The sequence below is a fragment of the Limanda limanda genome, chromosome 12 (assembly GCF_963576545.1).
Source record: "Limanda limanda chromosome 12, fLimLim1.1, whole genome shotgun sequence".
Taxonomy (NCBI): Eukaryota; Metazoa; Chordata; class Actinopteri; order Pleuronectiformes; family Pleuronectidae; genus Limanda; species Limanda limanda.
Window position 1 is genome coordinate 23,541,401 of NC_083647.1, and position 11,816 is coordinate 23,553,216.

An 11,816-nucleotide genomic window follows, 5' to 3' on the forward strand; every position below is an offset into this window, starting at 1 on the left:
CCACCCAATCTGCAGATATTACCCCAAAGCCTGGATTGGAAAATAGACGGCGGCTCACTCACACAGACGGACGCTTACAGAATGTACACACACTCACACACTCGCTGTTGTTTTGTTTTCACTTTTCTTCTGTCGCACTGAGAGGGAACAGGAGATCTCAGCTGCACGGTTTTTATGGCATTTCTGTTTGGTGATTCTCTCGGTGTTTCAGAGGCTTTCAAAGGCCGTGGAAAACTACAGCACAGATGAATAGTTCTGTGCAGGCAGGAGTTGATCTGCCTCTCTCCTCCTCTCACACACACACACACACACACACACACACACACACACACACAGAGCCACAGAAGATTCTGACGCTGTTGGATAATGATGTTCTATTTCTGCTTGTGTTTGTTTTCCTCGCCGCAGCCTGTTACCTTCACACCACTGTCATTATTGGGAGATATGTAACGATTTTACCGTCCTAATCTGTTGCTCTAATAGGCTGCTGGTGTGGAAGCAGATTTCACTGCGGCAGAGAAGAGTTCGTCACGAGGCAGAGACGGCGCTGACAGCCCAATTAGTGCAATCAAACAGCCACTGTAGCACAGAAGCTGCTCACAGCAACTGGACGTGGTTCCTTCAGTGTCCGAAGCTCCACAGCGGAGCAGGCTGAGAGAGAAGCCGCTGCTCCGATGGTGGTGCAGTTGTTTTTCACAGCAACCCTGTAACACCCGACTACAGAGGGATCGGGCTCTGCTCTGCGAATCAGAGACAATAGAGTGTATTTCATTAAGCCAGATAATGGTGTGTGCATTTCATTACCATAGATAACTAGGAATATTTAGATGAGGGATGAGGTGCTCATAAAGTGCCCGTTGGTAGCCATGGCAACCTGGATCTTGGCAAACAAAAGAGTCGGGGAGAGATGTTTGCTCGGGGATGGAAAAGAAAAGGAGAAGCAGAGAAAAGAGGGGAAGAGGAAACCGCAGAGCTAAACGTGGTCGTGAGCCAAACGCCAGCGAAGAGCAGGCCGGGAGGCGTCCATGTTGCTTTTCTTTCTGCGTCCCCGAGAAAGAGAGTCAGGTGACCGGCGTGATTCTCCTTTGTCCTCAGAGGTTCAATACGCTCGTCCCCGTAGGACGCCGGGGATAATCACATGCTAATGTAACCGCAGGGCCAAATAATCAAGTTAATCACCCGAATGTGGAAATCAGTTCGCAGGAGGAAAACCTATCCACCACATCCTGCTCCTGCTGCCAGTCAAACCCGACTGCAGCGTGTTGGGTGAATTTCAAATGAAGATGCTTTCTGACAGGAAGAAGCGCCTCGGAGAACTAAATCAGCCCAAAGCGTGACCTCGACCTTGGGAGACGCATCTCATTCATCCTGTTTCCGAGCCGTCAGGTTGAGGACAAACACCAGGACGGGTCACATGACAGCGGGAGACACTAAGGAAATGGAAATCCATTTCTTTGGGGCCCGGCTCCTCTCGCACACGAGTCGATCATTATTAACGTGCAAACACAATTCGGGGGTTGGAAAATAAAGGCTTGGAGTGAATGACAACTCAATACGGCTGATTTGGCATTTGGAAAAAGCAACATTGATTACAGCCGCTCACATTTGTCATCATAAACGGTCCAGACAAGCTTCCTTACTCTGTAATTACAAGGTAACTTACAGCTGTGGCATTGAATAAATCACTCGTTCTTTCATTAGTTTGAAAAGCTTCCCCAAGATTTCATATTTTCCTTGTGGTGGCAACTGAAAACAAGTAGAGATTGTTTGTTTTTATTGCTATTTGTCTGTTTGTTAGCAGAATTACACAGAAACTACTGATCCAATGGTAGTGAAATTTGCAGCAGGGGTGAGATATAGACCAATAACATTAAGAGCGGAAACGATTCGGGGACTAAGAATGTGAAATAGAACATTTTTAAATATTTTTGTGAATTTTTCTGAAAAAATTGCAGATTTCCTTTTGCTAAAAAACAAGACAAATGCAGAATTAGAACATTTTAAAATATTTTTGCGAATTTTTCTGAAAAAATTGCAGATTTCTTTTTGGTAAACATAAGTCAAATGTAGAATTGTATATGAACTGTTGAAATGTGGTGCAGATGTAGATTTTCTGTCTACATTATATCTGATCTATGTGCTTATTCAATATGGTGACAAGTGGCCATTCAGACCTTTTCCCTCTCTGAGTATCCCCTCTAGTTTGATCAGTTTATTTTGTAGATTTATAAATATATTTCACTATATTTCAAAGCATTTGTGGGGGATTCATCCTCTGGGAACCATGATCGTCTGCTCAAAGCTCCTGTGCAATCCAACCAATAGCTGCGGAGATATTTCCATCTGGACCAAAGCGTTGAAGCGACAGACTGACCGACAGACATCGGCATCCGTCGAAGAATGTTGTAATGACCCGACAACAGATGACACAGAAACCAGAAAATATCTACATGTGACCTGCAACACAGGGTTCAGCCATTAGGTGAAAGCAGAGAGGACGCCATATGGACGACAGTGTTCCTGTTACCCAAGATGCACCACTTCAACAGGATCCAAAGACACCAAATCTGCTTTTTAAACTTTCCTTTATCCTGGAAGAATACTGAGTACGTCCTCCAGCGACTTGAAATCCTTTATGTGAGAAGCTTGAGGAGCAAATTCGTTTTTAGAGCTTTTCAGGATCGGATTTCGTAAAAAGGGGGTTGATGTTCTGACGTTGACATATTTGTATTTTTTTGCTAAACATTTAAAAAGGGATACTGACTTTGAGCATCTAGTTATATTTGTATTATTCATATTAAATTTTAGATCTATAGAATATTAAATATCCCTCTATAAGGTTCCACAGCTCATCTAAACATGGGGACCCACATAGAACCAGATTTTTCCACTTTGAACGGAGATACAAACCACACAGGTGACAATACACACACACACACACACACACACACACACACACACACACACACACACACACACACACACACACACACACACACACACACACACACACACACACACACACACACACACACACACACACACAGATGAGGGTGAATCTGGCCTGTGACAGTTGAGCATGATAATGTGGATTCCCCTGATGATGTGGGTGTGTGTGTGTGTGTGCGTGTGTGTGTGTGTGTGAAACCAGACTCCAGTTTTGGCCCGCAGTAATAAGATCGGCCTGTTTGGGCCTGTGAAGCAGAGCCTCACTCAGGGTGGCCCATCTGGCCGTCACCCAGGTGGTAGCGCCAGCCACCAGCTCCACGGTGCCGGGACCCATCTGTGGTCCTGTGTGGCATCGACCGCTACACTGCCAGGCCTGTCCCACTGTGCACATGGGTCCACTGGTCTGTGTGTGTTCTGCAGATGGGACAGTGGGTCTGGGGTGTGGAGACGGGCAGGTCATTAGTCTGATGCAAGAACTTCGTTGGTTCGCTTGGTTTGCAGGTTTCCTTTCACAGCAGTGAAGATCATGTGCAGACTTAGTGTGGATGTGTTGGACAAACACAACCATGGTCACAATACACAACAAATATGGCCTCAAAATGACATAAGGCCTCTGAACACTCATCAACAACCGTGATGGATATGAAGTTCAAACACTCATCACTGTCACTGTGATGTTGTCCATGAGTTGTGTAGTGTCGTTGTGTAGTGTCACCGCTGTTTATGTCGAGGTTATGTGGTCTTTAATAAAGACTTTAATCAGACAATTATATTAGACTAAATTTTCTTTATTTCTAGTTTTCCCCAAAACTACAAAGTACAACAAAGAGGAAGAAAAAAGGGGGAACTACAACAATTCATCAAATGACAAAAAATAAATACAAAATTGTCCTTTAAGTTTTTGGGGAATCACTGTCTTCCAATTTACTTCTACACCTGAGGGTAAACTCTGATCTGTCTGATTCTGTCTCAACAGATAAAACCATCTCCCTCAAGAACAGAATCTGGATTTTTAATGGCGAACATATTGTACAAGACACATACGGTGTAACTGAGAATCACGTAGGCAACGAACCAGATGTGTTTTATCTGTTCCCGCGCAGAGTCGAGTTTCTGTGTAATCCAGTTGCAGGAAACTGAACTGCAGATGGGAGATTGTTGACATGACAGCGGCTGCACAGCTGAGAGATCACAGGAGACGGCCGAGCATGAGCTAATATGAGACGCATCACATCTGCCTCCTGAGAGCCGAGAGTCTGTGGCGTGGTGGACGTGTGAGGAGTTTACTGTGATGGTTGAGGAAAAGGAGTTTGGAACATTTACAGCACATCAGAATTTAAAAAAGATGCTGTGATGAGCTGAGGTTTGACGATGAGGAGACACCAGTGAGCAGATTTCGACGTGAACAGCAGCTTTATTGACACTTTCAGAACAAGGAGCGAAACCAAAGATGGACGACGTGTCTCCACTTCCTCCCATCATCCAGAAATGAAGCCAAAATATCGAACGCTGCCATCTTGGGCCAATGACGTCCTTCTGAGTCTGTGCACTAACCATCAAACACTTCATTGAATCACAGAAACCATCTCTAACATGAACTTTGACAAGTTTTCTGTTTTGACGATTCGATTTGTCCCATCTGCTAAAATTGAGGAGGCGGTTTTTATGACCTTTACTGCAGCCAGCCACCAGAGGGCGTTTGAGATGCTTTGGCTTCACTTTACCATTCTTCTGTAGAGTTTATATCTGTGTCCAAGTTCAGGGGCAGCGTCCTTCAGAGGATGCAGTCTGGTCTGATATCGGTGATCTACGTCACCAGTGTGTCCGGCCCATTACGCTGTCGCCTGGCAACAGAGCTGCATTTGAAGATCGTTTTAATGCCTCTTGGTTTTTTCAAGAGTTCAAGTCTGATACTTCAACGCCTCTAAAGGATCCACCTGTTGGACCCTTTGGTTCTCGGGGGACACATTTGTCGGCCTCGTTTCAAGGAGGCATCGAAATGGAACGCACCCCCATCCCATCAATGTGGAGATGCTTTCTTGGGTCAGGTGTGAAGTGTCCGCTTGTGATCACACCACTGATGATAAATCCAGGTTGTATCCAGGCCTGAGAAAGTCAGCCAGCAGCTTTCAAACTTGACGAATGATTGTAAACTGTACCTGCTGTTCGTTTTCGATATTTTGAGCAGAGGTTTCTGTTTTATCAAGGTTTTCGTTGGTCACTATTCTTCTACTTATTATTCAATGTGCCGCCCACCTGACCTACAGCACTGGGCCAATAGGACGCCACACGGGGGTCAGCTGACCATTAGTTGGATGGTTACTTTTACCTTTCACATACACATTCACCACTTTATTGCTCTATGTTACAAACCATTAAGCTCCATACCACTCCATCTATTTCAGCCACAAGAGCAATTAGAGCTCTGGCATTGCTAGCGTTCGTTAGCATTGTTGCTCGTTTCCTCACGTAAACACACACATCGTATTGTTTTAACAAAGCTTGTTGCTGCTGGGCTGCGATGCGTCGACTTCAAACGCCGCCCAGTGCACTCGCCTGGCTGCCCAGTTTAAAAGCTGGACGTGGCGTGTGGGACAATGGCGGATCTCAGAAGCATTGTGGTAATCTGGCCCAATGGAATTTTCCCTGCATCATTAAAAAGGGATTGGTGTGTTCTCTGCGTTCATGGGAAGTGCCGTTAGTTAACCCAACAAAGGTCCTCTGGCTGCGGACCCCCAGAGATGAAGGGCATCGCAGGGGCTCAGCGAATCCACTTTTAATCCTCTCGGCCCCATTGTACCGATACACTTTAAGCCCTTTGACCACTTCCCGCTCTAATCTCTGCAGATTTGGGCGAGTTAACAAGTTCCTGATCTGTGGGCCCACAGCTTCCCTGGATATCCTTCTCCTGCTCGGCTCCCTGTGCTGCGGCGACGGGTTCGGACACAGCAACTGGTTCCAGCCGAGGGGTTCGAGTCTGTAAACAAACAGTAGTAATACATGTAATTCATAACAACATATTTAAACCAGTACTTACCAGAGTGAAAGTTTAATCTAGAGATCTAACAATTAGGTTGATTCATCAAGCCACATTTGACAGAAATTTTCTGTGACTTCTAAAAAATCGCTTTAGAAATACATATACATAAAAACGTATCTTTTCCAATATTAAGATTTAGCTTTTCCTTTTTTTTTTAGGTTGTAATAAACAAGATATTTGATGACATCAAAGTAGAGTTTAGAAAAATTGCAATCCAATGAACAATAATGAAAATGATTAAAGATGATATTCATTATTATTTTCAGTCCAAGGTGAAATGTTTTTCAAATCATATTTACTCATTTTTTTTTTGCAAGGTATGCAAATTAGAAAAAATATGCTATTTTCAAAGAAATGCTTTGAAAACGATTTTTCTTTAAGGCGTTTGGAGATAATCAGCATCTCGTCTCTGTTCTAACAGTATTTAAAAAAAAAAAGAATGTAATATATTCAGAACAAGTGACATTTTGATTTAAAAGATTGAATTTAATCAGTTAAATTTGTCATTTGGACTTTAAAATCGAAAACAAAATTTGAGAAGCTGGAACGAAAGAGTGTTTTAGAAGTTATGATAATATATTAATTAATTTCTTTGACAGGATACAAATAATCAAATCAGGTCCTGGTTTGAATTAGCAAGCAGTGAAATGTTTTAAATGATGTCGAACATGGATCTGAGTTTAAAATACGAAATAGTAATAATATAAAAAATTATATTAAAAAAAAAAATTATATTAAACCCTATTAATATATATTCCTGTTCAAGCTCACATTTCCGTTTCCTGGCGTCTCCGGCTCTGTGATCATTGATCCTTTCAGTCCCTCCACTTCCACCATGACCAGAGGTTTTGTGTGTATGTGCGTGTGTGTGTGTGTGTGTGTGTGTGTGTGTGTGTGTGTGTGTGTGTGTGTGTGTGTTTGTGTGTGAACGCATGAAGGCCTCGCTGCCAGCGGGAGGAGGGGCTGGACTTTTGGGCTGAGTAGTATCAGGGCGCTTCCAGAGAGCTGGTGGTGGTGACAAAGCACTTGACTGGACCGAAGGCCACTCCTTCTTTTGGGCTTGACCTTGGTTTGTTTAGGGCTCTTCGTTGCAGCGGGTCAAACTGACACGTGTCTGGAGGCCGGGTGGACGCCAGGAGCTGGGGTCCGGGGGCAGCAGGGGATGTGTGTGTGTCTGTGTGTGTGTGTCTGTGTGTGTGTGTGTCTGTGTGTGTGTGTCTCTGTGCAGATGGACGGACCGTTAGGGATGCAGCCTCATATTCCCAGGAGACGAGGCAGAGGTCAGGGATCAAAGGAGCTCAACTGACTCCCCACCCAGCTCCGTGTCTGGGGAGGAGCAGAGATCCAGCCTCGGCCCAGTCCGACCACATTATGCAGCTGAAGCAATTAATGCAGCAGCGGGAATGGCAGGGGTCTATCTGTGTGTGTGTGTGTGTGTGTGTGTGTGTGTGTGTGTGTGTGTGTGTGTGTGTGTGTGTGTGTGTGTGTGTGTGTGTGTGTCTGTGTACGTTCTACAGTTCTGAGCGACAATTTTGGTTAAAAACTATCATTATGGGGACATTTTGACGTGAGGACATTTTTTCTTGTTCCTCACAACGTAATAAAACTATTTTAGGATTAGACTTCTACATTAAGGTTAACATAAGTTAGTGTTAGTTGTAATTGTGTAGTTTAGAGTGAGGGGCTAGCAAATGTCAAGTGTCCTCAGGACTAGAGAACACAACACAAGAGTGTGTGTCTGCGAGTGTGTATGTTTGCATGGAGGTGTTGTGTGTGTGTCTCTTGTGCCAGGCTGTTGCAAGTTGCACAATGTAGCAGTGCAGCTGGCACGTGGAACACACACACACACACACACACACACACATACTAACACCCCCGAGAGTCTGGGAAGGTCTTTTAATTAAGGGATTTGTTAATTTTCTATTCAACTTGACAGTGATGAATGGGGGGGGGCAGCGGCTGCCTGGGACGCCTCTGGCTCCGATCAACAAACTCCGACAGACAAATCCACACGTGAAGATTTTTATCCGTTTGGAAACAGAATCGCTGAATTTAATGAAGCTGAAGAAAAACACACCAGCCCCTCTGCGGCAGCGTGTGTGTGTGTGTGTGTGGGGGGGGGGGGGGGCAGATAGAACTGAGACGTAAACACAGGTAAACAAAGGCCCAACATTATGTGAACAGAGAAAGATTTACTGACGTTTATTGGCTGGAGTGACTCTGAAGACTCTTAACTCTCCTTCCGCCCAGTTCTCTCTTATCATGGAGTCTCTGTAAGATCCTTTATGAAACATCAGCTTCATCCCTAAAAGGTAAACTACAGGTTTTATTACTTCGTGTTACAACTACAGGAATAAATCAAATACTGACTCTGTCTCCGGCAAATTACGTTCTTACTAATTTGCAACAGGATAATCAACTGACAGACAAATATGTATATATTTGTATAATATATATAATTTATGTCTAAGTCTGAACTTATACAGATATAAATCTATTTATAAGAAGCTGTTAATTCAACCAGTTAATTCGCGTTTTTACCGTTTTTTCTATGTTTGGCTCATTTACTGTATTTAAAGTCAAGCCAAATCCTCTTCACAGCCCCCTGGTGGCTGGCTGCAGTATATAGGTCCTAAACCCTGCTTCCTCCATGTTAGTGGATGGGACTAGTTCCACTATTGGTCGTGTGTCCAGATGTTTGGAGTTTAACCAAAGATCATTGCTCTTTCAAAATGTATTAACGTGAACATGTTCTATTCCACCACCAGGGGCCTGTTACAGACAACTGAGACGTTTTTGGAACCCTCTAGTTACAGATTTTGAATTATTAATATAACTAATAAATAAAGCCTTTTAATATGCTTGAAGAATATGAATGTGTCAGGTTCCTCATATCTAAACCAATCGGTCATCGTATGCTGTTAGCGTGTTGGTGAAGCCACAGAAACCGACTTCCTCATGGTCCTAAACAATCATTAACTTTGAGATTTAAACTTAAAAAACTGTCTTTTTGTCTTTGACTGATTCATTCTGACACACTCTTTTGCACTTAGTTTCCTTTAGTAACTTTAGGCTGATTTATCACTGTAACCACACTGGAACTCTTCCTTCGCTTTGGTGTTTGTCTAATTATCATATGTGTGGTGTTTTTAAAAGCACTTTTCCTATTTGACTTGGCTTCTGAGTTTTAAAGGTGAGTCTACTCCTGTTTTCATTGTGTAAAATCCGCTGCTGCCTTTATTTCAACGCCGGGACCCTGAATCCGCCTCTTCTAATGTAAAAGCGACTGTATTTCATATTCACTATCAATACTTTCTTTGTTGCTGCCCGACACGTTTTGCATTGGGAGCAATACATTCGCCCTGAAGCAACAGAGCCACATGTCATATCGCCCCTCGTGCAATTTATCTATTGTGATGTGGCAGCCATTCATCTTTTAAATGCTCTCTCATGATTTCCTTTGTGCATGCAGAGCTGGAGGTGACCTTGAAAACGAACCATGTGCTGTATTCTGATGATAATTTATTCTCACACGGAAGAAACTGTCTCGCTAACATGATTTTTCTTCATGCTTTACGCCGTCTACACATGCGGGGAAACTTTGAGATTTTTCCAAGCAGAGGCAAATGTATTCTCGTTGTCAGGATTTATAAGGCCATGCAAATCTTTGGGGCACATCATGCATCTTTTCCTTTAGACTTTAGCATGATTTAAAGTCAAGTCCTGACACCGAGTGCAGATATCTCACTTCACAATTTATAGAGACTGTCGACGAACACGGACCGAGGAACCAACACTTGCTCATAAAGCTGTGATACACTGGCATGAATACAAAACTGAATCCAGAGGACAAAACCATGGATACTGGTGTTTTTTAATATTAATTTCCCCGTAACGCTGAATCACAGGCTCATTTAATATGTGGTCGACAGATATTGATTAATTTCATCACTGAAAACCAACACAATGGCAGCAAACTGGTGTTTAGCTCCAGTTTTTTAAAGAAAAATAACACTTGTCTCAACTTTTACTGTCTTTTAATACTGGAGATGAAAATATAGAAATATTGTCAGTGTCCTTTTCTGGAGAGCTTGTCTTCCTAGGATTTGACTGACACACACACACACACACACACACACACACACACACACACACACACACACACACACTCACACACACACACACACAGGAACACATGTGGCACACTCTGTTTTAATGCATATTAATGAAGTTAAACGGGCCGCTGTAGACAATGGAGCAGAGGAGGCTGGTGGTGAGCACAAAGCCGTGGGCTCAGGGGAAGCAGAACAGGTGCAGGGAGGACACGGCCGCTCCATGTGGAACCGCTCACTATAGGTTCATCAGTGCAGGAAGCATCGCTTTAAGTGCTCAGACGCAGCGTGCCGATTCTGTCTTTGTGCCAAAAGGTCGTTGTTGTTGTGGAGAAAAAGAGCCAAACAAAGACAAAAGGCTTTTTCACTTGTTTCTTTGTCCGTGAATCTAGTTTCTGTAGATTGGAGCTGGTTCCTTTGTCTTGTCAGAAACTCAAGTTGTTGGGTCAACTAACAACTAATTTCTTTATTGGTCACGATTTGTAACTTCGCACAATCTGAGAGATTCAGTTCGATCTCCCTGCGACATGTGAAGAAGCTGGAGCGTGAGAATGTGGAGAATCTTTCACTTTATTCTTTCTTTTTCTACCTGAACATTGATTGAAGTTATTCATCAATTATTAGAGCTGTTGCTTAATTATTTTTCTGTTAATTTAAATAATTGTTTCAACTCTTGCTGTTGCTGTTCAGCCGAGGAAGTTATGTTTTCGCTGCATATCCACTGGTTAATTTGTTCGTTTGTCAGCAGAATTACGTATAAACAACAAAACGGATTTCAACAAAACTTGGTGGAAGGATGGAACACGGGCCAAGAGAGACTCCATGAGATCCGGATAAAGCTGCAGAGCCATTTCTCTGTTTCTTTAACATTGCAGTTCAGGGTGTGCTGGGCCTTGGGGGGGTTATGAGCTCAAAGTGCCAATCCTATATTGTTTTTCTTTTATCCTAAAATAGAAACTTTCAGTATGTAAGAAATCATTTGTCTCGCAAAAGCTACAGTAGATTCACATATTTGCAAGTCTGACTTATCCACGACGTGTTCACTGAGAACGTTTTTTGTTGCCTTAAGTTTTCCTCCTTTCCATACATGGCCGTGAGTATACGTCTCTGCCCAGTGAGACTCCACGTGGAAGAAAACCTTCAATCCTCAATGGGTTTTATTCTGAGACAGACGGGAAAATATACAAATCGAGCATCTAAGACTCTTTTGTAAGTTTCCTCAGAATCTGGGGTAATAGGCAAATGTTTCCCAACCTCGAACCGCGTCTGAAACAAAGCTGTGTCTCCTGCGATCCTTTGTCACAGGTCACCACCAGTTCAACAACGGGACTCTGCTCTCAGGTTGTGATGTTCGGATTTAGTTTGCTGCAGATGTCTGGGTTTACAATGATATACAAAGATTGAAAGAAAGTCTGTGTAGCTAAAATAGTCTTGTGATCACACACCAAAACTGGAGAACTGCACAAGAACCATGAGAGCATAACTTTCTGATCCGCTGGGATATTAACAAGTCATGATTTTACACATGAGGATCAGTTGTTATTAATATTCAGCTGTGAAAACAGTTTTATAATGACCTCAAATCAGTCAAAATGACCCAGATGAGGTAATTTAGGGTTATTTGAGCGGATCTCTGGACTAATAGTTGGTCCCGAACCAAACATTTAGGGTCACATGAGAAAAATGCATGAACAATGGTCGAGAGAAAAACTTGA